The following is a 26,029-nucleotide window of genomic DNA, read 5'->3' on the forward strand; positions in this document are numbered from 1 at the left end:
TTAAATTTTATTTATTTATTTATTTATTTATTTTTATTTTGACAGGCAGAGTTAGACTGAGAGAGAGAGACAGAGAGAAAGGTCTTCCTTCCGTTGGTTCACCCCCCAAATGGCCGCTACAGCCAGCGGGCTGCACTGATCCGAAGCCAGGAGCCAGGTGCTTCCTCCTGGTCTCCCATGCGGGTGCAGGGGCCCAAGCACTTGGGCCATCCTCCACTGCCTTCCCAGGCCACAGCAGAGAGCTGGACTGGAAGAGGAGCAACCGGGACAGAATCTGGCACCCCAACCGGGACTAGAACCCAGTGCCCATATGGGATGCCGGCACCGCAGGCAGAGGATTAACCAAATGATCCACAGTGCCGGACCCTTAAATATTTAATTTAGTTAAATGCAACAGTGAAGATACTTCGGGCAAAGTATCTTAGCACATTGACAACATCAACTAGAAAATGCCAGTTTATATAAGATGTATAGTAGGGGCCGGTGCTGTGGCATAGTGGGTAAAACTGCCTCCTGCAGTGCTGGTATCCCATATGGGCGCCAGTTTGAGTCCTGGCTGCTCCACTTTCAGTCCAGCTCTCTGCTATGGCCTAGGAAAGCAGAAGATGGCCCTAGCACTTTGGCTCCTGCATCCATGTGGGAGACCCAAAAGAAGCTCCTGGCTCCTGGCTTCAGATTGGCCCAGCTCTGGCCATTGCAGCCAATTGGGGAGTGAACCAGCAGATGGAAGACCTCTCTCTCTCTTTCTGCATCTCCTCTCTTTGTGTAATTCTCTGACTTCCAAATAAATAAATAAATCTTAAAAAAAAAAAAAGATGCGTATGGGGGCCGGTGCTGTGGCGTATGATAAAGCCACCACCTGCGGTGCCAGCATCCCACATGGGTGCCAGTTCAAGACCAGCTGCTCCACTTCTGAGCCAGCTCTCTGCTATCACCTGGAAAAGCAGTAGAAGGTGCCCCAAGTCCTTGGGCCCCTGCATCTACATGGGAGACCCAGAAGAAGCTCCTGGCTCCTGGTTTCGGATAGGCCCAGCTCCGGCTGTTGCAGCCAATTGGGGAGTGAACCAGCAGATGGAAGACCTTTTTTTTTTTTCTCTTTCTCTGCCTCTCCTTCTCTCTGTGTAACTCTTTCAAATAAATAAATAAATATTTTAAAAAAGATACATAATAGTAGAGAGGAAATCTTGGTCAATGAAAACCTTAAAAAAGGAATGTATACCTATAATTTTTAAATTATCATTTTATACCAAGCTAGTCTTGAGAGAGTATCAGTCTTCTTACTCAGGCATTATTTCTTCCTTCATGTGTCTAATGCATGTTACAACCTTGCAAATTTAAGAGATCATGAACATAGGCGTTGTATCACTTTGTTCTTTGAGATGATTCTGGTTATCTTTACAGATGTCTATCACTTTTTATGATGGAATTCAACATGTTCACGTAACACTGAACTGTACGTCCAGTGTGTTTGTCTTACTTTGGTCTCTATAATCGTGCTAGGAAAGCCATTCTCTTCTGCCCATTGTCTGCCCTCCCTCTCATTGGACGATGTTGCAGAACCAGGGAGCAGAAATGGAGCGAGCCTTAGGAAGACGGTTTCTTCAGTGCTAGTGAAAACATGTAGGGTCTGTATTTTTTATTTTATTTTATTTTTTTGGCTGAAGGATGTTAAAGAAAGGAAGTCCAAGGGAAAACAGGCCCCCTGAGGACCTTGGCTTCAGCTGCTTCTCCTTGTTTTAATGAGATCATTTTTGATTCTGAGGTTCTGTTTCCAGAAAACCATCCAGAATTGAGTTGCTTTTGAAATATGAGGCATATCCCAGGACCTAAAACCCCGAGGAGTTCAACTGTCTGCGATCATTTAGACCACCCACCTGCAGCAGATTCGGGGCCTGTCCAAAGCTCACAGAAATACGAAAGCTTTCCTCTCACCATCTCTCCCAGCGGCGCCCAAGAGGCTGAGTTGCTGAGCAAGACAAGAATCTTACCCCCTTGGCCCAGTGTCACATGCAGGTGGGAAGGGAATGGAAATTAAGACACAAATTCCGCTGTTAGGGAATGAATGCTGAACCCAAGAGACCAGTCTATTCAAAACCAGGAAAGGGAATTTGGGGCTTCACATTCTTATGCTTCCATTCAAATAGTTGTTTTTTTCCAACACACTGGTTCCCATGAAAAACACTTTGCAGAAGTATAATCCAATGTGAAATAAGAACACTTCATGCTGAAATTGCCTTCAGATTTTGTTTATGGGTCATGCAAGCAAAATATATTGCTTTATATTCAAATTCATTTTTAAAAATTTTACCCACAAAATGACTTTTTGCTGTCTCCAAAAGATCAGATCTACTCTGAAAAATTTGTTAACTATTGGTGACTGTTAAAAACATGAAGGCTATGAAAGTATGGTAGCAGAATTCTAAGAATGACCCCTAAATATCCTTACCCTATGATGCGGCCTTAATCTTACCATTAGGTCATAGCATACGGCTTCTTAATCCACCTAGGCTGCTCTAACAAATAGCATAGACGTGGTAGCTTATAAAGACAGCAACTTATTTCTCACAGTTCTGGAGGCTAGAAGTCCAAGATGGTGTTACTTAGGGATGGGTGTCAGATGAGGGCCTTCTTTCATGGTTCAGCTGCCTTCTCATTCTATCTTCACATGGCCAAAGGAACAAGGAAACATAGGCTTTTCTGTAAGGGCACTGATCCATTTCATGAACAAATCTGGATCTCCCAAGTGGGTAGTAGGGACTCAAATACTTGTGCCATCTTCTGCTGCTTTTCCTAGGCCATTAGCAGGGAGCTGGATCAAAAGTGGAGCAGCCGGGACATGAACCTGTACCTATATGAGATGCCAGCATTGCAGACAGCAGCTTTACCTGCTACGCCACAATGCCAGCCCCTTCTCCCACTTTTTCTACTTGATCTCTGGTTTCTTCTGTCTGAGTCAGTTCTGGCTGATGTGAAACAGTACCACCTACTAGGTGGCACACAAACAGCACGGTACGGGTGCCAGTCACAATCTGGGTGCGAGCATGGCTGGGTTCAGACTGCTGACTTCTCATTGCATGCTTCCTGGGGGAGAGAGAGAGAGACAGATCTCCCGCCTGTTATAATCCCACTCACCAGGGGACCATCTTCATGACCCAATTACCTCCTAAATGCTCTGCCTCCAACTAGCCCCATATGAGAGATCAGATTTCAACATATGAATTTTGGGGGACACAAACATATAGTCCATAATTCCTTCTCCTTTTGAGATCCTCTGCTTCCATTCACCTTTAAAACTGATGTTCCCCAATCATTCATCCTTGACTACCTTCTCATGCTTTCCGTTTACCCCGAGAGGTTTCATTCATGCCTATGGCTTCAAGTCATCACCCATATATAATGACGATTTCTAACTTACTGTCCCCAGCCCATCTGTATTTCTCGAGACCTACAAATGTACATACAACAGAATACAACCATCCTGGCCACTGGATGTCCTGATGGTACCTCACATTCCACTTGTGTTTCTCAGACCACGTTCTTTCTCTTGGCCCTCTGGATTAATGATGTCCATGTTGACCATGAATCTGCCTATTGTGGATGTTGGATTCTCATTCTCATACCCTAATACCTTATGTGAAGTAAGTAACAGTAAGTAGCCACTTACTGTTAATAACCTTATGTTAACAGTAAGGAGCTACTGTTCAATGAGGAATAGTCGACCCATTATTCACTGGCTCCAAGCAAAAGACTCTGCCACAGAAGGAAAGACCAGTGTCAGAATGTTAGTAACTCATAGGGACATAGGGGAACAGTTTTCTTGATCAAATCTATGTGCCAACAGCAGCAGGGCTGTCACCAGGAAAACTGTTTTAGACAAGGCACAGCATGGTAATGATAGGATAATTTCTTCTAAAAATTCCCCCACCCTAGTCATAGGAGCTCATACTTCTCTCTATACTACCAAAGCTTAGTCCTTGGGTGATTCAAAGCCAAGATCCTGCTGATTTTCTTACCTGGTCAAGCATACTACAGTTTCAGCTTCCAAGAAAGGTACTAATATTTGATGAAACAAATAGTGCAGGCACAGGCTTTCCTCCACTGTACCAGGCCCACCTTTGTTGGTTTCTACCATTCACACAAGCCAGGAGTATAATTTACACATACCTCTTGTCACTATTCCATTTAATTATAATATAATCCTACATATGCAAACATGAAAACAGCAATCATGTTTTATTCCAGTTTCTAATTGCATGTAGCAATCATGTGCTTGCACTAAATTAATTCCATCAAGCATACATAGTACTGTGTTTTCCAGCATGCCAAAAGGCCCACCTGCAGCTCCCCACCCCCATTAGCAAAGCCAATCTGAGTCTCACTTGCTCTGCAATTTTGTATAGAGTTCTCCCTTATAAATACACACATCCACACACACACACATCCACACTCACAGATCTCCACACTTTTTGTGAGTCCAGCTACCGTGTCTGGCCTTTTTTTCCCCACCAGCACTTCAGGTTCTGAGATGTTGAGTGAGTACCTAACTCTGCCCTTCTTTCTTTAGTGCCTCAGAGCATTCTCCTCTGGGACTTAACCATTTCCTGTTCCTCACAGATAAGATCTCTTATCTTCCAAATAACACATTAAATCAGTGTTAAATGACTCCAGAGCCAGGACACCCTTCTGCCCCTGGATATCAGAGCTCCAGTGTATCAGTCAGCTTTTCATTACCACAATGAAGCACCTAAGACAAGCTACTTAGGAAGGAAGGAGTTTTATTCCAGCTCCTGGTGTTGCAGGCTCATAATTCAGGAGTTGGTGGCTTCCCTGGTTTGGCATCTGGTGATGGCATTCTTGCAGGTAGACTCCCAAGACAGTCCAGAGCAAGAGGGAGCATGTTTCAAATGGTCTCTCCTTATAAAACAACCATGATTCTATCATGGGGGCTATGTCCAACAACTCAACCTAATGTAATCACCTCCTAAAAGCCGTACCTCGAAACACCATAACTAGATTAAGCTTTTAGTACCAGTAACATAAGGCTTGGGGACCAAGCTCTTAACCCCTGGGCCTTTAGGGGACACATAAACTAATAACCAAACCATAGCAGCCTCATTCTCTGGCCTTGGCCTCCAGGACTCCCACCAGCTGCCTCCCAGGCTCTCAAGCACTTAGACGATGAACCACACCATCAGTTTCCATGGTTCTCCAGCTTGCAGCCAGCCTAGTAGAGCACGTCTCAGCCTCCACAATTGAGTGAGCCAAATCCCAGGGCAAATCCCTTCTCAACTCTGTTTCTCGCTGTCCTATTGATTCTCTCGGAAAGACCCTGAGTAAAACCTACCATCAACCAGCAGTCCACCTTTCTTGTCTTGACGTAGAACAAGAAGAAGCCAGGATAAAAAGGGGTAAGAGAAGGATATCCTTTGAGTCCGTTCTGAAACATTTCTCATGCTAGGAATCCTGCGTTCCTTGCCCAATTTTCTCCCAGCCCATTTTGTATGTTGCATCATTGGAAACAGGCCTAGAAATTGGTTAAGTCATGTATATAAAAATGAAAACTACAGAAAGAAACCACAAGGTTGTGAGGTAGCGAATTGCTAAGCACCAGGGTCAGCAAATGTCTGAATTTTTGCTTCTGCTCTTCCAAGTTTTGTGCTGTTGGGTGCATTCCAAACTAGGCCTCAGGCCACTACCAAGTGGGTCATCTCAATAGGTTTTTCTCTGACTTTTTTCCAGCAATGTTATCAATCATGCTTTCCCAAAGGCTCATGGGCTATTTGGAAAGCAAAGGGGAGCCTCATGTCTCTAGGCAGGATTACCATGTGCTGCAGGAAGCAGGAATGAAACCAGGGAGGATTCGGCCTCGCACTGCTTTGTGTTTGAATAAACGCCCCAGAGGGCTCTGAAGACTTGAAAACAAGCAGCGCAGGACGTGGCCATTTAAGGGGCAATCCTGGAGCAGCATTCCAGAAATGCTGAGACAAGCTTAGCACTGTGCAATGAAAGGAGGAAACCCTTCTGGGACCATTTTGTGGAATTAGGAGAAATGACTTTTAAGAAGCGACTGTCTGAGTGAGAACAATCGTAGACTTTCTCCTTTTTCCTAGGGCTGAACTCAATGCTTACTAGTCTCAAATGCAAAGTGTGAATATAAAATGATACAGAAAAAGTTAAACATATTTTCTAACTGTTTTCTTGTGGCCAGCTGCCAATCTGCATAGATTGTTAATTATCACACTAAAGTGATCAGAGAGCAGAGTGAGCTTTTTGCTTTAAAAAATTTCTTAAATACATTTTCATTTTATTTGAAAGGCAGACATAGTTGTTTGTTTATGTTCATCTACTTAAAAGGCCGAGTGGAACAGAGAGTGAGAAAGACAGAGACAAAGACAGGCACAGAGACATTTTCCATTTACTGGTTCACTCCCCAAATGCCTGCAACAGCCAGGGATGGACCAAACTGTAGGCGAGAGCCAAACTTGGTTTGGGTCTCCCATATGGGTAGGTAGCAGGGACCCAAGTACTTAAGCCATCATCTGCTGGCTCCCAGGATGTGTGTTAACAGAAGCTAGAATTAGAAGCACAGCTAGGACTTGAACTCAGGTACTCTGGTACAGGATGTGGACACCTCAGCTGGCGTCTTAACTGCTGAAACAAACACACCCACCCCATGTCCTTGCTTTTAGATAGAGAATTCAGGCCTCAGACAAATAAACAAACAACTTTATAACATGTTCAGTTGTGACACATGCTTTGAAGAAGAATAAAGCAGGCAAGGGAATAAGATGGATCATCTGGGGTTGGCGCTGTGGTGTAGTGGGCTAAAGCCCTGGCCTGCAGTGCCGGCATCCAACATGGGTGCTGGTTCAAGTCCTGGCTGCTCCGCTTCCAATCCAGCTCTCTGTTGTGGCCTGGGAAAGCAGTAGAAGATGGCCCAAGTTCTTGGGCCCCTGCACCCACATGGGAGACCCAGAAGAAGCCCCTGGTTCCTGGATTTGGGTCAGCTCAGCACTGGCTGATGCGGCCATTTGGGAAGTAAACTAGTGGATGGAAGACCTTTCTGGCTCTACCTCTCTCTGTAACTCTTTCAAATAAATAAAAAATAAATCTTAAAAAAAAAAAAAACTTGGATCATCCAGAGGGCAAACTTTATCGAGGGTGGCCTGGGAAGGCCTTTCGGAGTAGATAACATTCTAACAGAGACTTGCAGATAGTGGAGGGTATGACTGCACATACCTGCAGCTGCTGTATTCCAGAGGTGGGAACACAGCCCTGTTTTGTGGTTCCGAGGGCAATCAGTGTGCCTGGAGCAGAGGATGGATGTAATAAAACAGGCTTTCGATTTAATTCTATTTAATTCGATTTTCCAGATGAAAAGACTAGCCAGTTTTGGTTAAGGAGTCTTTCTGATTGATAAGGCCCACTGTAGATGGCAGATTGAAGAGGGGGCTTTGCTGGAAGCAGTGTGGCCTTTGGAGGTTACAGCAGTGATCTAGATAAGAAAAAACAGTGCTTTGAGTGGTAGTAGCAGTGGCAGTGGGGAGAAGGGCATTATTCCAGATAGTTACTGAAGGTTGACTCTACGAGCTCTCTAGAGAGATTGGATGTAGAGTGGAGGCTGGGGGAGAGGAATGCATGATGGTTCACCATTTTAGCCTGAACAATTGGGACAGAGATAGGGAGCCTGGGATGGAGAAAGGTAGAGGCAGGATATTCGTTAGTCTTGAGATACCTATTAGAAATCTAAGTGGAAATGCTGAATATGCTAGTATATATTGACTCAGAATTTCCAGGGAAAATGTAAAGGGTTAAGATATAAATATCATCATATATCTTTTCAACATTTTATTTTCAGTGTCTGGTAGAGTACAGACATTCAATAAATATTTGTTTAATGAACGAATGAATGAGAATCAAATAAAGTAGTGGGTAGGACAGTGCTTTTTTTCAAACTATAAATCCCTCCACAAATAAAATGTTATATACAGTATTCTATTATGATTATCTTATAAAAAGAAAATATTTGAACAATAGTTAGAAAGAAAACAATCAATATAATTAAAAATTGACTGTAAGAATGGTTTTTTATAGAAAGCTTTTATTTAATAATTACAAATTTCGTAAGTATAACTTTTGGATTATAGTGGTTCTTCCTCCCATACCTGCCCTCCCACCCCCAAACCAACCCATCTCCTACTCCCTTTCCCATCCCATTCTTCATTAAGATTCATTGTTAATTATATTTATATACAGAAGATCAACTTTATACTAAGTAAAGATTTCAACAGTTTGCACCCATGCAGACACACAAAGTATAAAGTACTGCTTGAAGATTCATTTTACCATTAATTCTCATAGAACAAAACATTAAGGATAGAGGTCCTACATGGAGAGCAAGTGCACAGTGACTCCTGTTGTTGATTTAACAATTCATACTCTTATTTATGATGTCAGTGATCACCTGAGGCTCTTGTCATGAGCTGTCAAGGCTATGGAAACCTCTTGAGTCCACAAACTCTGACTTTATTTAGACAAGGCCATAATCAAAGCAGAAGTTTTCTGCTCCCTTCAGAGAAAGGTACCTCCTTCTTTGATGGCCCCTTCTTTCCACCAGGATCTTACTCACAGAGATCTTTCATGGAAGTCATTTGTTGCCACAGTATCTTGGTTTTCTATGCCTGAAATGCTCTCATGGGCGTTTTAGCCAAATCTGAATGTCTTAAGGGCTGATTCTGAGGCCAGAGTGCTGTTTAGGGCACTTGTCAGAGAATGGTTTTGTCAAACTTTGTTTTAGATCTTTTCCAAACAAATTGTTAAAAATGATTTACTACTATGGTTCTAGTGATCTGTGATGATTTTAAAATTTGTTATGAGTGAAACTGACGTCTTTTCAATTGGTCATTGTTTATAGCTCTTGCATATATTCTTGTTGACCTGTGGTCTTTTTAATTTTTTACTTGTTAAACTGTTTATTTAGTGGAGCATTAAGCCTTTGAGTATAATATAAATTAAAAATATTATCTCAAAAAAAGTTAAATAAAATTGAGCTCCTGCCATCATGTAGAAGACCCAAAAGTTTTATGAAATTCTGTTAAACAATAACCACCCATTCCCTTAATCTCCTTCCCTTAGCTGCCGCCATTTTGCTTTCTGTCTTCATGATTTTGAAATCTGTAAGTACCTAATAAAAGAGTTTCTTTTATTTCATTTAGCATAATGTGCTCAAATTCTGGTTGTGTTGTAGCGCACATCAGAATTTTCTTCCTTTTTAAGGTGAAATAATGGTCCATTATATATCAATCCAAAGTGAGTCTCTTGTAGACAGTGTATAATTGACTCTAATCCATTCTGCGAAGCTTTGCTTTTTTGACTGAGGAGTTAGATCTATTTATATTTAAACTAATTGCTGATAAGGAAGGATTTACTTTCATCACTTTGATATTCGTTTGCTATATGTCATACAGTTTTGTTGACTCTCACTTCATGGATAACTAACTTCTTTTGTATTTAGTTGATTTTATTTGTAGTGAGATGTTTAAATCCCCTTTTTTTATGTATATTTATAGCTACTTTCTTTTTTAACTTTGTTTCTTGATTTTTTTTTTTTTTTTTTTTTGAGAAATGAGGATACCTAGGGCTTTATTTTGTAATGCAGAGGCCACACCGTGGCCCCAACCCCACTTCTCACCCTGCACTTCTTAAATGTTTATCACTCTAGGAGACCCAGCAATCCCCTTCATGATCTTTTGAAGATCACTGAACTGGAAAATTACACCCTTATTTCTCTTAAACAGATCAATAGCATTACTTACAGAATTCATTGTACATAGATAGCAAAAGTTATACTAACATTTTCACTAAACTAACTTTATATTTTCCTTGCTTCAGTTTCATTGCTAAACATCGTCACAATGCCTTCTGGTTCTCATTTTCTTGGTGCTCACAATGTCCTTATCTTTCTCTGGATCTTCTGCCTGTCTCTTGATCCCTCCTGTTACTCTCTGCTCAGATTTACGCTCCACAGAGTCTGCACCAGACTTGAGATTGGTCTTTCTGGATCTCAAACTCATTACCTCTGTATTTTCAGTTACTCCTTTCTGATTCTTCATGGAGACTTCTACACTTTTCCCCTTCACTTTCACTTCTGTTGTGTTATGCATGGGGGATGCATTCTCTCTTCCAGATCTCAAGCACATTCTATTTTTACTGACTTTGCCCCTGGATGTAAGTTTCTTGGCCTCATCATCTGGTTTTTGTAGCTCCTGGCTTTCAGAGACCTCATTTTTCTTTATTTTAAGAATTTCTTCTGGTATTAGAAATGCAGGTCTTTGGCCTTCTTCCACATTCGTTTTATTTTGGCATCTGCGACGCAAGGACATTCCCTTATTTGGAGCGATCGAGTCTTCTTCATGTTCCTTTTTTGTAGCTTTCATGTTTTCGCTGTTCAGATTTTTCACAGGTTATTTGAAGGAGTGTTGGAGACAGAGAGAGATCTTCCATCACCTGGTTCACTCCCCAGGTTGTTGCAACAGCTAGGGCTTGGTCAGGCTAAAGTCAGGAGCTAGCAGCTTCATCTAGGTTTCTAACGTAGGTGGCCATCTTCTGCTGCTTTCCCAGGTGCATTAACAGTGAACCAGTTCAGAAATAGAGCAGCCCATATGGGATGCTGGCATTGCAGGCAGCAGCTTAACCTGCAGTGACACAATTCTGGCCCATTTCTAAATTATTTTTACAAAATTTTAATTTATTTGAGGAACACGCATGTACACACACATACACACACATAGAGTGTTCCACCCACTGGTTCATTCCCCACATGTCCATAGTGACTGGAACTGGGGCATAGTTAGGAGCTGGGAATGCAATCCAGGTCTTCCACAGGCATAGCAGGAATCATCACAGTTGTCTCCGAGGGCCAGATTTTCAGAAACCTGCAGTCAGGAGCCATATCTAGGAGTCAAATGCAGGTGCTCTGCTGTGGGACATGGCCATCTGAAGGTGCTAGGTTAGCTGTTCACTCCTACAGCTGTGTTCTTATGGTTACCAAGGGTATTGCATTTCATATCCTAAAGTTGTAATGCTGTAATTTGAATTTATACCAGCTCAGGTTTAGAATGTACAAAAACTGCACTCCTTTACAGCTTTATCCTTACTTCTTTCAGCTTGTTGATACCACAAAATTACATTTTTGTGCATTGTGCACCCCAAACCATAAGTAAATGAACGCATTAATCTCTGTGTTTTAACTCTAACTTTTGTCTGCTACATAATTTAGAAGTTTTAATAATAATAAAATTGTCCATATATTAATGTGTATTGAGACCTTTATTTCTTCACGTAGCTTCAAGTTACTATTTATTGTCTTTTCATTTTACCCTACGGGAGTCCTTTGAAAAATTCTTGCAGGATAAATATTTCCCTTAGTCTTAGTTTGTCTGAGAATATATTGATTTCTCTATCAGTTTTGAGGACAGTTCCACTGGATATAGGATTCTTGGCCGACTACTGTTTTCCTTTGCAATTTTAGTATTTTGTATACATCAGGCCACTGTCTTCTGGCCCCCAAATTTCTGATGAGAAATCCGTGGATTATTTTATTGAGGAGACTTTGTAACAAATGGCTTCTCTCTTGCTGCTTTCAAGATTCTCTGTCTCTCAAAAAGTTTTATTATAATGTGTCTCAGTGTAGGTCTCTTTATCTTCTGGAGTTCACTGAGCTTCTTAGGTGTTTATGTTCATGTCTTTCATCAACTTTGAGATTTTCAGCCAACATTCCTTCACATGTTCTCTCTTCCCTTTCCTCCTCCTCTACCTTCCTCCCTCACTCCCTTCCCTTCTTCTTTTGGGACTCCTACAATATCTATGTGGTTGGTCAGCTTAGCAGTTCCCACATGTTCCTTAAGACACTGTTCACTTTTCTTTGATCCCTTCCTATCTGTTCTTCAGACTCAATAATGTCACTGTACTATCTTCAAGCTTGCTGATTCTTTCACCCGGCTGCTCAAATCTCCCATTGAATAACTTTAGTGAATTTTTCATTTCAGTTGTTGCACTTTCTAGTTCCAGAATGACTTTTAGCTTTGCGTGTTCTCCTTTTTTAATATGTACAGTCTGGTCATTTGTCACTTTCTTGACTTACTATTTTCCTTCAGTTCTGTGAGGATGTTTAAGGAAATCATTTTAAAGTCTTTGTCTAGTAGACTTAGCATCAGACCTTTAGTAGGGACAGTTTCTGTTATTTAATTTTCCTTCTTTTGAATGGGTTATAATTTCCTGATTCTTTTTTGCCTGGTGATTTTTAAAAATTGAAAACCAGATATTTGAACAGAGAGTGTAGTAATTCTGGAAATCTGATTCTCCTGAGTTTACTGCTTTTTATTATTATTTTTGTTTTCTCGACTGTTATAGGCTGTCTCTCTGTCAAGTATCAGCCTGAGGCATAAACTTAAGATCTTCTCAGGTATTTCCTAGGGCTACACCTTTTCCTGGCTTTGCAGGGTTATTTTACATTTCTCCTTATATGTAGTTGTTTTTGAATGTCCTAGTTTTTAATGTATGACTCCCAAAAAGGGAAAAAGAGAAGAATGAAGAAGAAGGTGGGGGCACTGGCCGGTTAGATTGCCTGGAAGTCACTTCCCTCAGAGGACTTGCAACAATGTAGGAAGCTCAGCAACAGTGCCCCACTCACGCCACCTCTTGTGCACACCTGTGATCAGACCAGTAATCAGTGATCAGAACACAAGTTCCCAGTACTCTGAGGACAGGGTCCTTTTGCTCATCTTGGCCCTCACAAGCTACATGCAAGCAAGGTCAAAATACATACACAGCCATTTACCACAGGCAGGTGTGGAAGATGGGTAACTGCTACCAAGAGTTCAAAATCAACCTTACTTTACTGAATACGTCTTTCCCTGGATGTTGTAACCCAGAGTTCCAAAGTATTGCATCAGACACATTCTACCAGTGCAGCTGTGGTCTAGGCGGAACACAGATTCCTGGTACTTCCTGCTTTTTCATATCCCTAGCATCCTCTCCTAAATATTTTATCAAATCAAAATAAGTCAAGAAAGGAGGAATAAAGAAAAACCAGAAGGAACAAATAGATGTACACCCAGTCATATTATATTAAATGTAAATAAACAGTCTGAAACAGAGCTCTTCTCACTTGACAAAACAAAATTATGTTGTTAACAAACCACCTTTGGAATGAAAAAAAAGAGAAACTATAAATTGCTGATATCATAATGGACAGAGGGATGTCTTTAGAGATCCTGCTGATGTTAAAAGAACCATATCTGTTATATTCACATTGAAGGCTTATAATCTATCAAGGTATCCCAACGGGCTTATATTCATCCAGGGTATTTACTAATAGTTACCATAACCAAGGATAATGGCAAACAATTCAGGTACACCTTTTTATTTAGTCTTCTACAACCCTGTTGTGCAGATGCTATTTGGTTTATATTTTATAAGTGGGGAAATTGAGACTTATTGAAGATAACCAATTTGTCCAAACTCACACAGAGTGTTAGTAGTAAAACCAGTTCCTTCTTGCACTCACATCCTGGGAATATTCCTGTCTTTATGGCTGTCTTATCAGAATGGATCTAAATGCACATATTATTATTTTTTTTAAGACAGAATAGGTTTTTCTCTGAAGCAATTTTTCATCCTTAAAATCTTAAAGGAAGAAAAGAAAAGCTACTCACTGAATTGCTGCCACCGTTGCCATGGAAACCTGAAAAGAGATTACATACACATCAGTTTTTTACAACTCCATCTTTTAAAAAGGTGCAGAACATAACCACAGGCTGCTGACTCCTCATGGAAAACTCCCAGAAAAATTCATCTAATCAAACATCTCTTCAGCTTTTCTGATACAAAAATCCCAATTCACAGAGTGAGCTGAACTCTGCCAGATGGGTGGATAATGAGTCTCTTCCCGAGCTGCTGCCCATCCCCTGCCTGTGGAGAAGTGAAACCGGATTTTAAAAAAGTATTCTAAATGATTCTGAAAAGCAAGAATAGGAAGCTACAGAGTATTGGGTGCATTTGTCATAAGAGTTAGCTCAAGCAGACACTGGCGAGGGACCTGTGGGCACTGATTTAAAGGGGTAGTAAATACAGAAAAATAGGTGAACGCAAATTGGTCCCAGCCCTGGCAATCAAGGCCACATTCTCCACTTGGAGCAAAATAAAACATTGTTGGGCAGTGCAGACCCACCCCTGTTGAGTGTTTGTGTGATACTGAAGTACAGGCTCTGTCAACTGAAAGTTGGCAGTCACAGTAAGATGGAATTCTGCAACAGAACTGGGTAAGTCTGACTTGCTTATCTCAATTTAGGGCCGCTCCGAAAGCTGGTTTGAAGTCAGAAAAATGAAACAACAATAGTAAGTAAGAAAAAGAGTAAGACATGGTTTGCCATTTTTTCATGACTTCTCATTTTTATTCATCCTGCAAAAATGGTTTAGAAGATGAATTGATTGGGATTTGGGGGAGGGGCATTGTGACATTGTAATCCTTTGCTTGGGATGCCTGCATTCTGTATCAGAAGCAGCGGATGATGGCTCCCTGCCACCCATGTGGGGAATCTGGATGGACTTCCTGGCTCCTGGCTTAGGCCTGGCCCAGCTCTGGCTATTATGGGCATCTAGGGGAGTGAACCTGCATATGGAGATCTCTCCCTCCTTCTCCTTCTCTTTGCTGTTCTGCCTTTCAAATAAATAAAAATAAATAAACATTAAAAACTTAGGAATGGATTTGGTTGCCAATGACAGCAATCTCAAGATAGCAAGGATTTCAACAACAAACAATTTTATTTCTTTCTCATTTAAATGTCTGTATTGGTCCTGTAGGGCAGAAACAGTCATGTAGGTCAGCTCCACCTTCTACAGAGATTCAGGCCCCCCCAACTCGCGTTTTTACCACTCTCAGCATGTGGCTGCCAACTCATGCCCGAAGAAGATCATCTGAAAACCACACATTCATGGTAGAGTCAGCAGAATGGAGAAAAGGAACCAAGAAACACCCCGTTCCCCTCGAGGACACCGCCTCGGAGAAGCTTCCTACACTTTTACTGGTTTTCCATCGGCCACGACCCCATGTGTGAAGACAAGAAAGTCTTCACCTGCTGTAGACAGATCACCAGAGAAGAAGGGGACAGTTGGTCTCTGCATAATCCAGAGGCCCATAGGACCCAGGTTTGATTAATTTATTCATTTGTTCATATTTTCATTGAAAATACAGTTATTAATTGTGTGGTATGTGCCAGATTTTATGCGAGATTCTGGAAACAAGAAAGACAATAGCGAAATGTAAGTGAAAAAAAGAATTTCAACATAAAGCTAAGGCAGTTTCCCAGGCACTTTGCTGAGCTGCAAGGGAAGGCATTCAAGAAACTTCTCACAAAGAAGCTGTCATGTAAGCTAAGTTTTTTTTTTTTTTTTTTTTTAATATGCCCTTGCCAACCATACTGGAGGAGAAGCATTGAGGGTGATGGAAGGAGGAGGCAAGAATTGTTGGGGACTATTGGAAACCAGAGGATATGTTCCAGGCAGAAGGGTGAACAGATGCAAACATGACAAAATATGGGGAAGTATGGCTTGTCAGGGAATGAATGGCAGTTCTGTAGGACTTGGAATGGGGATGAGAGATGTAGGAAGGGAGCCAGGGAGAACTGGTGGATGAACTGAAATAGAGGCAGGGGCCCTGTGCTGAAGGGCTGTGCGGATCCGTTGGAGACCTCACACGTCATTTTGCCCTCCGTGGGAGCCACTGGGGAGGATGACAATGAGGCTGCGTGTTGAGAGACGAATCTGCAAGGCAAATGGAAACAGGAAAGGCAGACGGGAGGTGGACATGACCGAGAGCAGAACGTCATTGATCCTGCATTTGCTGAGCAGCAGCTCTGCGCCAGGCACTCTGCTCCGTGCTGAAGACGTCAAACTGCAGGCAATAGACATAGGGAGCCCCAAGGACCCACAGACCAGGGGGAGATGTGAGCCAGTGTTAGCTGTGCTCTACGACGTGTGTCAACAGTGGCAGCTGGAGGATGAGCTGTGAGGAAAGAAAGCACCTAACTACGGGGTGGGACTAGAAAACGGCAGAGAAAAGCAAACTTTAGTTTGTGGAAATAGCAGAGGGGTTTGGCAGTCCAGGGCTGCAAAAAGCATCTGTGGCACTGGTGCCACGGCTCACTAGGCTAATCCTCCACTTTGCGGCGCCGGCACACCGGGTTCTAGTCCCGGTTGCCCCTCTTCCAGGCCAGCTCTCTGCTGTGGCCCAGGAAGGCAGTGGAGGATGGCCCAAGTGCTTGGGCCCTGCACCCCATGGGAGACCAGGAGAAGCACCTGGCTCCTGCCATTGGATCAGCACAATGCGCTGGCCGCGGCGGCCATTGGAGGGTGAACCAAGGGCAAAAAGGAAGACCTTTCTCTCTGTCTCTCTTTCTCACTGTCCACTCTGCCTGTCAAAACAAAAACAAAAACAAAAACAAAAACACATCTGTGGCAGAGCACACAGGACCTACAAACACAAAGAGACATGGAAGGGATCAGTGCTGCGGTGTAAAACTATGCCTGTGGGGCCGGCGATGTGGCGTAGCGGGTAAAGCCGCCACCTGCAGTGCCAGCATCCCATATAGATGCCGGTTCGAGTCCTGGCTGCTCCACTTCCAATCCAGCTCTCTGCTATGGCCCAGGAAAGCAGTAGAAGATGGCCCTAGTCCTTGGATCCCTTACCCCCCTCCCCGCGCCCCCATGGGAGACCCGAAAGAAGCTTCTTGCTCCTGGCTTTGGATAGGCACAGCTGGCTGTTGCAGCCAATTGGAGAGTGAACCAGCAGATGGAAGACCTCTCTCTCTCTCTCTCTCTCTCTGCCTCTCCTTCTCTATCTGTGTAACTCTGACTTTTAAATAAATAAATACATCTAAAAGGGGAAAAAAAACCCTGCTTTTGTGACACAGGCATCCCACATGGGCACCAGTTCAAGCCCTGGCTACTCCACTTCCAATCCAGCTCCCTACTAATGCACCCCTGCACCTGTGTGCGAGATCTAAGAGAAGTTCCACACTCCTGGTTTCAGACTGGCCCAGCTCTGGCCATTGTGGCCATTTCATCTGGGGAATGAACCAGCAGATGACAGATCCTCCCATCACCCCCACCTCTTTCTCTGTAACCCTGCCTTTCAAATAAAGAAATAAATCTTTTTTAAAAAAAAGAGAGAGAGACAAGGAAAAAACTGGAGATGGTTCAGTGTATCTGGGGTTTCATGTGAAAATACGTGGGTGGTGGAAAACCAGTCCCAGATGAGGAGTCACACGATCAAACAAGGTAAGGGATACCGGCCAATGTCTGGGCAGGAGGGGATGAGAGGCCGAGTGAGAGTGGGCACAAAAGGCGATCAGTGAGCTGAGACCTTCACTAGCTCCTTCTGACCCATGCCATGCCCTTTTCTTCTCTGTTTCTTCGTGCAGGAGGCTGGGTGGCCATGGATTGCAGCAGTAATTTCTCTTGTCTTCTGGCTTTCAAGCGGATTCACCCAATGAGGAACAGCGGAAGAAAATGTGAGGGCGTGAGGTCGGCATGGCGTGGTGTTTACTCTGCTGGCTCCTATCCTCTGGCCCTACCATGCAAGGCTTCATGTCCCTGTGCAGTGGTCCTGGCCCCAAAGAGCTCTCATACTTTTTCTCTCTCCTGTGCTCTCACTTTCTTGTGTTCTGGCTTCCAGAGCTGCGCTCCACCCTTTGCGATTCAGGCACAGATGTGGTAACGGGAACCCACTAGCTACAGGGTATTACACTACCCCTGTGGTTTGCCTACACCATGCTCTTTATAAATAGCCCCTTTATTAAAATTTCAAATTATGCAGTAAGTGTGCCAACTGTTTCCTGCCAGGTTGACTAACATCATCACTAGATGCCACCCTCACTTAAACCCCATTTCTTCACAACTCTTACAACTCTTTATGTAGAAACTGGAGTCATTGGTTTTCCAAAACGAATGATAAAATCTTCAGGATGGCTCATAGCTCTCACATCTCTTGTTTAAAATGCCAAAGATAACAATGTGGTGGGTTCAGGTGAATTCAGATGAGTAAAACTAAATTATTGCTGCTGATAATTTCATGTGTTAGAGAGATAAACTTGTACACATATAGTTAGCAGTAAAAGCCACCAGACTCACCTTTGGTAGTATATACTTGGCACAGCATAATTTAAGCAAATAGTCCAGGACTAAACACAATTCATCATTTTCAATTCCACATTCCCAGGAGAGAGAATCTGACTGGAGTTCAGCTCTACTCCAATTGGGTGGGTGATGGTACAAACATAGCTCTTGGGATTCACTATGCGGAGAATTTTCCAGAGAAAGTACTGGTATAGAATGAGCAGAAATCTTTATAATCACAGTGAATCAGTCTTTCTTTCATTGAATAACTTCATACAGCACATTGTGATGTGCCAAGAAAGGCTAATTTGAAGTCTCTGTTGCCTAATGCTTTCTTTTTTTTTTTTTAAGAGAGGGAACAATAGGCATATTTACAACTCAATTATATTTCTATTATTCTAGTTCTAGTTAAATTAGGCATTCATAAGTCCCACAGCAGCTTTTTATTTTTTAAGGCAAAGGGTATTACTGTACCTGCCACACAGCTATGCCCAAGGGCTACCTGCATGCTCCCAGCATGCTCTAGGGTTAGTTTCCATGCCAACCAGTCTAGGAGTAGTTCCACTCTATTCTACCTGATCAGGGGCAGATACTAATGGGATATGAGGAAGAAGAAGAGGAGACTTGAGTTTATGCAATTATTTTTATAGCACATCATGTCCCTAATTATTTCTTATGCTAGTCCACTTTATAACACAAGATAATAGGAGACCGATTATAGTATTCCCTGCTTGGTGTTCAGAGTTCTTTCAAATATGCTATCGCATTATCCTCATAGCATCCCCAAGAAATAAGAAAGACCTTGTTTTTCAGGTTGGTAAACTAAGGCACAGAATTGTACAATGATCTTCTTTCCACACACAGGATGTGTGAGACATATGAGGATGGGATTCAGGAATTCTGTCTTTGAAAGTCTGCATTTTCAATGTACTTTTCTGTTTTCCTGTCTCCCACCATTTTAAGCTGCCAAACGAATCAATTGAATACCATGTTGATTAAAAATGCTCCTCATTTTACATTGACATTCATTGTAGAAACAGAAAACATGGTGGGGAAAGTTACTGGGGAGGAAAATTGGGTAAATTATTAAAGAAAAGGGCAGCTGAATCCAAAGATGAAGAAACATAATGAAATAAAACATTTCACCTTAATTTTCTTTCAAGCGAAAGAAATAATCATTCCGTTTTGGAATAACAGAAGTTTTAGATCATTGTCGTGAGAACTGTTGTGGCTGGAGGAAATACCATGACATCAAATGAGGCCACGATTAACAAAAGACACTGAGACAGTGACAGGGAAACTCAGCAGGATGGGCCCAAGAGAAAAATGAGCTAAAACATCAGCCCACTTTTTTGCCTTTTCTGGAGATTCTGTCTCAGGTTTCAGCCACCTTAGGAAGAGAAAACCATGCGTGTTCCCGGGAAGGGACACTGGTCCTTCTGTGAGATGCAGGCTGAGACACATTTAGCCCAATCAGAGTGCTGACCGCGTTCACAAACCATGATGCTGATCTTGCCTCGTTAGCACACATGAAAAGCTACAGCCCAAAAGTGACACTCCAGCCAGTAACTGTAGAAATACCAGTGTATCAGCTGTTTAGTCACTATGACAAAACACCGGAGAGAAGCTACTTATGAGGGCAAGAGGTCTATATTCAGAGCTTGGGGTTTTGGACAGGCCATCTGGTGAGGCTGGAAGGTAGAGCACGTGTAGAGGAAGCATCACATGGCGAGCCAGGAAGCAGAGTGGTTGGGCCAACTTGGCTTTTACAACCACGCCTCTCAGGAGAACCACTTCCCAAGGGTATACCCTCAATGACCTATGGACCTCCCCCTAGGACCACCTCCTAACACCATCATTGACTTAAATTTCTACCTTCTGGGTACCACTAACTTACAACTCTGGAGTGTAAACATCTGCATGAATCAGAAGCCAAGTCTTGTTCCAACCATGGCAGACAGGATAACTTTTTATGTTCCTGATGTTTGTCCAAAGCAATACCCAATCACTTCACAAGCATTCCAACAGTAGCATGGGGGTGTTCAGGTGCTTTCTGAACCCAGGGTTTTGGGTACACAGATTGTTTAATCTGGACGTGAGGTATTGGTGAGTGTTGATCTCTCTCAAATAACCTCTCAGTTGCAGGATATGGCAATACACACACCACTACATCCTATGTCCAGAATGATCAGAAGATAAGAGCAGAAGATAAGCCTAGGTCTAGGGAACCTATGTCCCTCTCCTGAGGACCATCCCCATGTGTCATGCTTATAGAGAGTGCATCAATAAAGGGCAAGGGAAAGCTGACGCTGGAAGATGGGGAGGACATGAGAGTGGGTATTCAGGAGAAGCCAATTAAATACCCACAAGTAGCATGTAAGAAGGGCCCCTCCGGACAGAAACTAGCACTGTGTGTACAAAACAGTTAAATGGGCACACAGTTTACACATACGGGGAAAAATCTCAGAAGGGATGCAGACATAGTAAGTATATTTATAAAAGTAGACTTTGGAAAGGATCCTTAAATTAAATGAAATTTAAGTTTGCATTGAAAACCAGTCTTTTCCCAAGCTCATTAGACTGGCAAACCAATTATCCCTTAACAGACTTAAGAGTATTGCTTTTTATATGATGGGACAATTATGAGACGGCAACAATTCAAAACTCCGGCGGTAAATCTATGCCATGTGCAGACCTCAAGCAGAGCTAACTCACTTTAGATGATGAAAAGTAGATTCTACAGGAGAATTCAAGAAACAAAAGCAATATGCTTAGTGTATTCCAAATGTTTTGCAAAGACAGATTTATTCTTTACTGCTCTCAGTATATTGCTTGGAGCAAGAGTAATCTCTCCGTTGCGTCCCTGGTTCACGCAGCTTTCCCTTTTTAACGTGCTGCTCTTCATTTGCCACACAAAGATATTTCAGATCTGCCATAAACACAGATACTCCCCATGCACTATAATGATAAACTAGCTGCTACAAAGAGCTTAGGAACCAGACAGAGTGTTCCTACATATCTAACCCAAGTTATTTTCTGTGGCTTGACATATTTTCAATAGCAGTTCAACCACATGCTTAACTCTAACATAGAAATCCTTTCACCAGCTATGGAAAAAAAAATAATCAAAGAGACTATTGCTTCTGTGGAAGCTCTTGTACATGACTCCAGGCAGGGGGATTATCCTCTCCCCCATTCCGGCATGCTTTATGAGATTGCCCCAACCTGGCTGCACTAAAGGCCCTGAATGCATGATTCTGTGTGTACCGCAGTTGTCGAAGTTGGAAGGGTCCCAAGAGTCTGTGAAAGACAAGAAAGAATGCTTTAGAGCACTGAGAGCATTTAATTATGCTGGCAGAACACCTAAACAAGGCAAGCATTTCCCCTTCGCGCTGGCATTATCCTCGTCCATTTCAAGGCACCGTTTCCAAACACTGACAGCCTCCGTCCTGGGGACCCCCTGCATGTCCTCCTGCCCTTCCACCTGGGTCATGGAGCCTCTGACCAAGGAGGCGGGATGGCGAGATGCCAGCCAGGCCTCCACGCAGGAACAGCCTGCTTTCGCTTCTGGTTTAGCCCACTGCTGCCTCACCGTGCAGTTAAAACTTTGGGTTGAAAGTAGAATAAACTGAGTTTGAATACCAGCTCCGTCACTCACTCTCCGTAAAGTCCAAGTCACTCAACCTTTTTGAGCCTCAGTTGCTCAGTTGAGGATAATTACCTACCTCTTGGAGTCTGGAAAAACTTGAATGAGATAATTTACATTAAGAATTCAATAATCACGTTAGCAGCTGATAAATACAGCTATTTTCATCGAGGATAAACTTTGGAGATGCAGCCTGACCTTCCCACTCCTGAACGTTCTCGCACTGAGTGGTTATTGGTCCCCGTCAATATTATTAAGAAACCGTCCACAGGGCTCCTTCAGCTACTTGTGCAAAAGCTCTTTAGTGCAAACTAAATGCAGATGTTTAAATTTGAGGAAACTGTACACAAACACCAGAATCTGAAAAAAACTAGTCCGAATAAGAAAATAATCTCTTTCCAATCCTGGATTATTTATTTCACTAAGAATTATTACCCCAGGATATTGGGATCATCCCATGAACACCCAAAAGAAAAAAAAAACAAGTAAGCCAATCAATGATTTATACACAAAGGTACACCAATTACATTAAAATCTCTGACTTTACTAGTGACCATATTAATTGAAATGAGCCCAATAAGAATTTTATCTATCCCCCAAATAAGCATATCTAAACATTAATTTTATTTGAAAGGTAGAGGTACATGGAGAAAGGGAGTGCTTCTATCCACTTTTTTTTCTCCAAATGCCTGTAACAGCTGCGGCTGGGCCAGGCCAGGTCTCCCACATAGGTAGGGACCCAACCACTTGGGCCATCACCGGCTGCCTCCCGGAGTGTGCATTAGCAAAAAGCTGGGACTGAACCCAGAACTCTGATAGGATACAATGTCCCAGGCAGTATCTTAACTGTTAGCACCTGTCCTCCAAAAAGTAAATATTTTTAAGTGATAATATTCAAAGTCATCAAAACAGCATGAAGGAGATATGCTAATGAGAATTTGAATTTCTGGAGAGTATTTTATTAATCTGAGAATCCCCTCTGGAGTCAAATCAGCAAGATGACCAACTAGAAACTCCTGGCATTTTCACCCTTACCCCAAAAAACAAAGCCACAAATAAACAACTACATTTTGGCCAGAAAAACTAAAAGAGAGCACTGGAGAAAGAAGCTGTAGAAATCCTGTAAACCACCGAAAGCCAGGATGGCCACATCGGGGAGGGAAGGAAACCTCTTGCCTCTATCACTTCATCAGCTCAGAATCCAAAGGGCTTCTCGCTGCCAGGAAAGGGTAAGAGGATCCTCGAAGCCCCATAGACAGCGGCAGTCTCTGCTACTAGAAACTCCTGAAATCCTCCCAGCTTCTGAGCTCAGCTGAGGGATCTCCCCCAAGTTCACATGCAATACTGCCTGTGCACCTCTCTACCTTGAAAGCTAAGAGATGTAGCAGTCAGGAAAATGTACACATGTTTAAGGAATATACAACATGAAGAGATATAAATTGTGACATCAAAACCACAAATTGTTGGAAGGAATGGAAACATCTAGAGTTTTCTGTAAAACAGAATTTAAGCATAATCAGGTCAAAATTGTAGACAATAAATATAAATTTTTATGTAAGCCACAGGATAACCACAAAATGAAACAACTATAGCAGATTTTTAAATGATAAGGAGAAAGCAATCACAACATAGCACCACAGAAAACTATCAAATCGTAAAGGAAGAAAACAAGAGGAATAAAGGAATAAAAGAGCTACAAAGCAACCAGAAAATAAATAACAACAAAATAGCAGTGATAAGTCCTTAATCATCAATAATAACCTGGTATGTAATGAATTAAATTCTCTAATCAGAAGACATAGCGTGACTGAATGGATGAAACAAAACTAAATCCAACTCTACGGGGTTCACAAGTAACTCTATTCAACTTTAAGGACACACACAGGCTGAAAGTGGAGAGAGAGAAATAGATACCCTATGCAAATGGTAACTACACCTAACTAGTAAAATAGAGCAAGTGAAAAACAATCACAAAAGACAAAGAAGGCATAGTTAATGATAAAGGATTTTATTCATTAGGAGGATATACTAATTATAACTATATACACACACAACACTGTGGCTCTTAAATATGTAAATCAAATATTAGTGGACACAGAGGGGGAAATCGTGATGTATAATAGTAGGGGAATTCAATACACCCCTTTCAACAGTGGATAGATCAATAAGACAGAAAATTAAAAAGAAAATACTGGGCTGGGACGGCACTTTTGACCAGACAGACCTTGCAGACACATGGGAGTACAAAACCTTCCACACAACAGCAGCTTAGTGCACACTTCTCTCCAGTACACGGAATACTGTCCTGGCTAGACCGTATGTTAGGTCATAACAAACTTACGAAGCATGAAATAATATCTGGTAGCATTTCAGGCCACAGTAATATGAAACTAGAAATAAATAATGTGGAATCTCAGAAAATTCATAAAAACATTAAACAACATACATGTTCCTGAACAACCAATGGGTCTAAGAAATGAAAAGAGAAATTTTAAAAATATCTTGAGACAAATGGCATTGAAAACACAATATGCTAAAACCCAAGGAATGCAGCAAAAGCATTCTTAAGAGGAAAGTTCAAAAACCCATCTATTTGCTGCTTACAAGAAACACATCTTTCCAACAAAGATGCATGCAGACTGAAGGTGAAAGGTTGGAAAAAGATATTCCATGCCAACAGAAGCCAAAAAAAAAAAAAAAAAAAGCAGGTGTAGCCATATTAATATCAGACAAAATAAACTTTAACACAAAAATTGTTAAGAGAGACAAAGAGGGGCACTATATAATGATTAAGGGTTCAATTCAACAGGAAGATGTAACTATTATAAATATATATGCAACTAATTACAGGGCACCAGTTTATTTAAAAAGATATGTTAAGGGACTTAAAGGGAGACTTAGATTCCAATACAATAGAACTGGGGGACTTCAATACGCCACTCTCACAAATGGACAGATCAACTGGACAGAAGACCAACAAGGAAACAGCAGATTTAATCGACACTATAGCCCAAATGGATCTAACAGATATCTACAGAACTTTCAATCCTACATTTAAAGATTTTACATTCTTCTCAGCAGTGCAGGGAACCTTCTCTAGGACTGACCACATACTAGGCCATAAAGCAAGTCTCAGCAAATTCAAAAGAATTAGAATCATACCATGCAGCTTCTCAGACCATAAAGGAATGAAGTTGGAAATTAGCAACTCAGGAATCCCTAGAGCATATGCAAACACATGGAGACTGAACAACATGCCTCCTGAATGAACACTGGGTCATAGAAGAAATCAAAAGAGAAATCAAAAACTTTCTGCAAGTAAACAAGGATAACAACACAACAAATCAAAACTTATGGGATATGGCAAAAGCAGTGTTGAGAGGAAAGTTTATAGCAATAGGTGCCTACATCAAGAAATTGGGAAGGCACCAAATAAATGAGCTTTCAATTCATCTCAAGGATCTAAAAAAACTGCAGCAACCCAGACCCAAATCTAGTAGGAGAAGAGAAATAATTAAAATCAGAGAAGAAATCAACAGGATTGAATAAAAAAAAAAAAACATTACAAAAAATCAGCCAAACAAGGAGCTGTTTTTTTAAAAAAAATAAACAAAATTGACACCCCATTGGCCCAACTAACTAAAAAAAGAAAAGACCCAAATCAATAAAATCAGAGATGAAAAAGGAAACGTAACAACAGACACCACAGAAATAAAAAGAACCATCAGAAATTACTACAAGGACTTGTATGGCAGCAAACAGGGAAATCTATCAGAAAAGGACAGATTCCTGGACACATGCAACCTACGTAAATTGAACCAGGAAGACATAGAAAACCTAAACAGACCCATAACTGAAAAAGAAATTGCAACAGTAATAAAGGCCCTCCCAATGAAGAAAACCAGATGGATTCACTGCTGAATTCTACCAGACTTTTAAAGAAGAACTAACTCCAATTCTTCTCAAACTATTCAGAACAATCGAAAAAGATGGAATCCTCCCAAATTCTTTCAATGAAGCCAGCATCACCTTAATCCCTAAATCTGGAAAAGATGCAACATTGAAAGGGAATTACAGACCAATATCCCTGATGAACATAGATGCAAAAATCCTCAATAAAATTCTGGCCAATAAAATACAACAACACATCAGAAAAATCATCCACCCAGACCAAGTGGGATTTATCCCTGGTATGCAGGGATGGTTCAA

The sequence above is a fragment of the Lepus europaeus genome, chromosome 11 (genome assembly GCF_033115175.1).
Source record: "Lepus europaeus isolate LE1 chromosome 11, mLepTim1.pri, whole genome shotgun sequence".
NCBI lineage: Eukaryota > Metazoa > Chordata > Mammalia > Lagomorpha > Leporidae > Lepus > Lepus europaeus.